A 6,000-nucleotide genomic window follows, 5' to 3' on the forward strand; every position below is an offset into this window, starting at 1 on the left:
CAGACAGGGGACTGTGTACACACGGTAGGTACCTTGTTGAATGGTTGCAGTCCATGCAGTGACGTCACAGCGATGCACTTTGAGGTTCAACGTGAACGGAGGCGGCTGCTCATAGTATGCTTCAGAGAAACCGCAGAACAGAAGGCTTTGCTGCACACACACAGACACATCATATTACATCATTAACTTCATGTATATCACACATTCAACATTCATCATGCATAAATACATACTGTAGGCTACTTACATCTATTGAATAGTTTATTTAGTTTTAGTCACATTTTAGTCACCCGGAATGTTTTAGTGTTAGTCTAGTTTCAGTCGACTAAATATCATAAGATTTTAGTCGACTAAATCTACAGTTGATTTAGTCGACTAGAATGTATTTTGTCGGGCCTTGATGCCGCCGTAATGACTGTTTTTACACTTGCTGAAAATAGCCGATCTACAAGCTTGTGAGCTTGTAGATCGGCTATTTTCAGCATGCAACCTAGTGTAAAATGTCTTATACTGGATCTCTTGTCCACTAGACCCTTCCTAACATTTTAGTCTTTAGTTTTTATTTGTTGACGAAATCGTCTGTAGGCCTATATGTAGTCTTAGTTTTAATCACCATAGCTTAGTTTTCATTTAGTTTTCCTCAGTAAAAAAAAGGTAGTCAACGAACATTTTTCGTCTTAGTTTTAGTCGACGAAATCAACACGGTTCTCAACAACATCCTTCTACACACCTGAGGATGAAGTTCTCCACTGGACTCGCTCATCAGACTGTAGTTCTGCTCTAGAAGGAGACAGGTGGTGTTTCTTAGTACATAATTAAAATGTACACACAAGTAAAGCATTTTCAACTTTTGAGTGGGGTTTCCTGTCCATTTTATATGTTATGCGTACCCTTTACCCCTAGACTAATCTGTGCGTAACAGCGTATGTAAGTACAGTAGGCTAATATGTTCTTAAACACAGTAGAGCCCAGGCCTTAATTCCCCCTTCATATTACTGTTGATCAATTGTACTTTTTACACAATTCACATTATGAAACAGTAATAATGATGTTAATGAAGTATGTATGGAGACATATGGGAAGACCTCTGTTACTGAACAAACAATATATCAATGATTTACTAGAGACATTCTAACAAAACATCTCCCTTACAGGAATGTGGGTTTTGTTCATTATTTAGCATTAAAAAAAACATTGAATAAAAGTGCAGTCATCACAACCCTATTGAAACTAATTCCACACACCTGAGTGCTCCTCATTCCCTCAGAGCAAAACAACCTGAACAATGACTTGAAGACTCAAAGTTGTTGTTTACACAAATAAAGTTGTTGCTGTTATTGCCTCTGTAAATAACGGTGAAAGTATTACAATATCCTACAATGATTGGGGTCCTTCATATCAAATTCATGGGGGAAACTTCTAACAAACACAGACACTAAAATCATGGTGACTCCATCATTGCTTTTCAATAAAGGTGCATTGTGTTGTTATATTACTTGTTATATTTAACCCTCCAAATTCAAATAACGTATCAGCTTTTATTAATCAAATAAAAGGTAATTTGGTTACTAGTGTTAGATTTGTATTGTAATATTATTCTCAAGCGTGAGATGAATACCAGTTAACATGTAATCACAGTTTTAACCGTCTGTTGCAGGAAACACAATAAGCTTACATGTATGACATGAATAGATTTAATCTAGATTGAAGCACATGCACCAACATGTACTTTGTTTTAGTTTAAATTTGTATACGATATCATATGTAAATCCAGACACTAGTTGTGATGACTCCAATATAGATGAAACAAATGTTTCCATGTATAGATTAATTGAAAGTATACTTGACATACATATTTGAACGTACTGTTATTTTTAGTACTACTCCTCATTCACTGAGTCAATAGTTTCATCAAAAATGATGAAAAATGTTAAATGTTCTGATGAATGTGAATAAAATGTTGAATCAATCGTTTGTTCGTGCTTAAAATATATAGAATACAATTATGAAAGTTTGTTTTTTCTTCCTGTTTTTTTTCTTCTTAGTATATAATTAAAATGTACACTTACTATAGAGTGACACATTATGTTAAACAAATCAACTTAAAAGAGCACCTTTATTGAAAAGCAATGATGGAGTCACCATGATTTTAGTGTCTGTGTTTGTTAGAAGTTTCCCCCATGAATTTGATATGAAGGACCCCAATCATAATCATTGTAGGATATTGTAATACTTTCACCGTGATTTACAGAGGCAATAACAGCAACAACTTTATTTGTGTAAACAACAACTTTGAGTCTTCAAGTCATTGTTCAGGTTGTTTTGCTCTGAGGGAATGAGGAGCACTCAGGTGTGTGGAATTAGTTTAAATAGGGTTGTGATGACTGCACTTTTATTCAATGTTTTTTTTAAATGCTAAATAATGAACAAAACTCACATTCTTCCCACAGGTTAAAATGTAAACAGGCTAAATGATGATGGCTGATGCTTCAGTCACTGTAGACAATGCATTCAAATGCAGAGATTAAACATGTTAATGGTCACTGGTTGTCTGGCATTGGCCAGATCACCTGTTAATGATCACATTATGGATGAACTGAGACCATTTCACACCTCTCTGAGGAGTTTCAGCAGAACTACAGAACTGTCTTTGTGAAATGTTAAAGCTGCTGTAAGGGGGATGTTTTGTTAGAATGGCTCTAGTAAATCATTGATATATTGTTTGTTCAGTAACAGAGGTCTTCCCATTTGTCTCCATACGTACTTGGAAGAACATATTAGCCTACTTTACTTTAATTAAATAGCCATCGTAACTAAATACATAGGCAGTTTGTTTTAGTGTTGAGTAACACAACAATTAATGATATTCTATACTTTTGTAAAGCACGGACAAACGATTGATTCAACATTTTATTCAGTTTGTAGAATGGTTACAGTTCAACAAAAGTACAGGTCAATACAAAAAACACAATTGTTTACACCAGGGTCCTCCATTTTTCAATTAATCTGAACATTTAATGACATACAACTAAAATTGTCTAAATGTAAACTACAGCTAATCTGGAGAATCTGTAACATGGCAGAAGACCAGTCCGTTCAAGTAGTAAGTTTAAGCAATTCATCTATACATGGCAACATTTGTTTAATCGCCATCCTATTGATCTAGAATTAACATGCTCATATATGTAATGCGTTTAAACAGTTTAGCCTTAAACAATTGTTTAAAAAATACCATATGGACCATGTTACACTTGGTTGTAATGTGGATTAATGTGTGCGGTCAGGACATTTTCGGTGGCTCAAATTAGTACAATTCTAACACAAAAGTCAACAGTTTAAAACAAGTGTGTACAACCTTGTGAAAATCTATTTCACAAGGTTTTTATTTGAATCACTAAAAAACTTTTCCACAAACATCACAATTATTTGGGTTTCTCTCCAGTGTGAACTCTCTGGTGCGTTTTAAGGCTGAACATTTGAGAGAAGTGTTTCCCACATTGATCACATCCATAGGGTTTCTCTCCAGTGTGAATTCTCTGGTGTGTTTTAAGGTTGGACAATTGAGAGAAGTGTTGTCCACAATGATCACATCCATAGGGTTTCTCTCCAGTGTGAATTCTCTGGTGGTTTTTCAGGGTGGACTTCTCAGAGAAGTGTTTTCCACACTGATCACATCCATAGGGTTTCTCCCCAGTGTGAATTCTCTGGTGGGTTTTCAGGTTGGCCTTGTCAGAGAAGTGTTGTCCACATTGATCACATCCATAGGGTTTCTCTCCAGTGTGAATTAGCTGGTGTTTTTTCAGGGTGGACTTCTCAGAGAAGTGTTGTCCACACTGATCACATCCATAGGGTTTCTCTCCAGTGTGAATTCTCTGGTGTGTTTTAAGGTTGGACATTTGAGAAAAGTGTTGTCCGCACTCATCACATCTGTAGGGCTTCTCTCCAGTGTGTAGTTTCTGGTGGCTTTTAAGGTGTGCTGTTTGAGAGAAGTGTTGTCCACACATATCACATCCATAGGGTTTCTCTCCAGTGTGAATTTGCTGGTGTTTTTTCAGGGTGGACTTCTCAGAGAAGTTTTGTCCACACTGATCACATCCATAGGGTTTCTCTCCAGTGTGAATTCTCTGGTGGGTTTTAAGGTTTGAAATTTGAGAGAAGTGTTGTCCACACTCTTCACATTCATAGGGTTTCTCCCCAGTGTGAATTCTCAGGTGTGTTTTCAGGGTGGCCTTGCCAGAGAAGTGTTGTCCACACTGATCACACCCATAGGGTTTCTCTCCAGTGTGAATTCTCTGGTGTATTTTAAGGCTGGACATTCTAGTGAAGCATTTACCACACTGATCACAGCAGTGGTGTTTTTGCGTAGCCAAGCTTCTTTGTTCTTTCACCTCTGGTAGAACAGGTAAACCAGGCTGATGATGCAACACTGAATTGGAAACAAATTAAACATTGCTTAGTTGTACTTCATGGACTTAAAATTGCAGAAACTAATGTGAAGTTAATGTACACAATTTTACATTAGCTTAAATTTATAGTTCGCTTCGACGATCTGTTGTGCATTTTAGAAAAAGAGACAAGTGACAGTATTTTAAGTCGATGCTAATATCAAAACAAATAAACATGACTTTTTATGACTGTATATCCATATAGACACAGTAAGTAACTTACAGAGGTCTTGATGATCCTTGCGTCCTCCCTGTTGAGCAGAATTGTTGAGAGAGTTCATCTTCAGCTGAAGTCTGGAGTCCACAGTCAGATGTGATCAGAAATGATTGATATCCTGGAGGAGTTGTGGAGAACTGACAACTACAAACTCTTCTTATATTAGAGAGTCTGAGGTGGAACCACTAACTGCTCTGTGTTGATTGGCCAAAGAGGAGAACAATAGAATCATATCTCCACCAATCACAACCTAACAAACTGCTGCATGTGCTCCGCCCCTCTCTAGCTCCTCCCCCAGGCCATGCTCTATGCAACATTGTAGAAATAAACTGCTAACTGTGAGATTGCTTTGTAAGCTTCATATTTAATTAATCTAAACTATCCAAATTATAATACATTGATGTATGAATATAAGTACATCCTATCAGTCTATGTGAACGTGAGTAAAGTAAATGCAGGACCAAACACTCCATTGGGACTCCTACTGGAGACTGATATTCACAAACGATATGGTAAGGATATTATGTACATGTAATGAGTATCTGGATAATATATGTCTAACAGTATTGTAGTGGATATTAATTAATGCAGCAGAGTCAAAGAGGATTGCTCTACATTATTTCAGTAACATCAGAACCAAGTAGAACCAGCTCTTTTACCAGTATACTACCACATCCCCTGTACTTTATTATTGTATTAAGGTGCGATGTAAGTTAAATTTGTTTCCACTTTAGTATAGAAGACAGTGGTCTGGTTTCTGTACAAAACTGGTCAAGGCCTAACAACAAATTAGTATATTGTCAAATCCTCAACACCACTGCTGTGATCAGTGTGGTAAACGCTTCCCTACAATATCCAAACTTAAAATACACCAGAGAATTCACACTGGAGAGAAACCCTATGGATGTGATCAGTGTGGACAACACTTCTCTCAAATGTCCAGTCTTATAAGCCACCAGAGAATTCACACTGGAGAGAAACCCTATGGATGTGATCAGTGTGGACAACACTTCTCTAGAATGGACAGCCTTAAAAGCCACCAGAGAATTCACACTGGAGAGAAACCATGTGGATGTGATCAGTGTGGACAACACTTCTCTAGAATGTCCAGCCTTAAAAGCCACCAGAAATTTCACACTGGAGAGAAACCCTATGGATGTGATGAGTGCGGACAGCACTTTTCTCGAATGTCCAACCTTAAAACACACCAGAGAATTCACACTGGAGAGAAACCCTATGGATGTGATCAGTGTGGACAACACTTTTCTGAGAATGGCACCCTGAAAAAACACCAGATAATTCACACTGGAGAGAAACCCTACGGATGTGATGAGTGCG

The sequence above is a fragment of the Protomyctophum parallelum genome (assembly GCF_964188405.1).
Source record: "Protomyctophum parallelum genome assembly, chromosome: 17".
Classification (NCBI taxonomy): domain Eukaryota; kingdom Metazoa; phylum Chordata; class Actinopteri; order Myctophiformes; family Myctophidae; genus Protomyctophum; species Protomyctophum parallelum.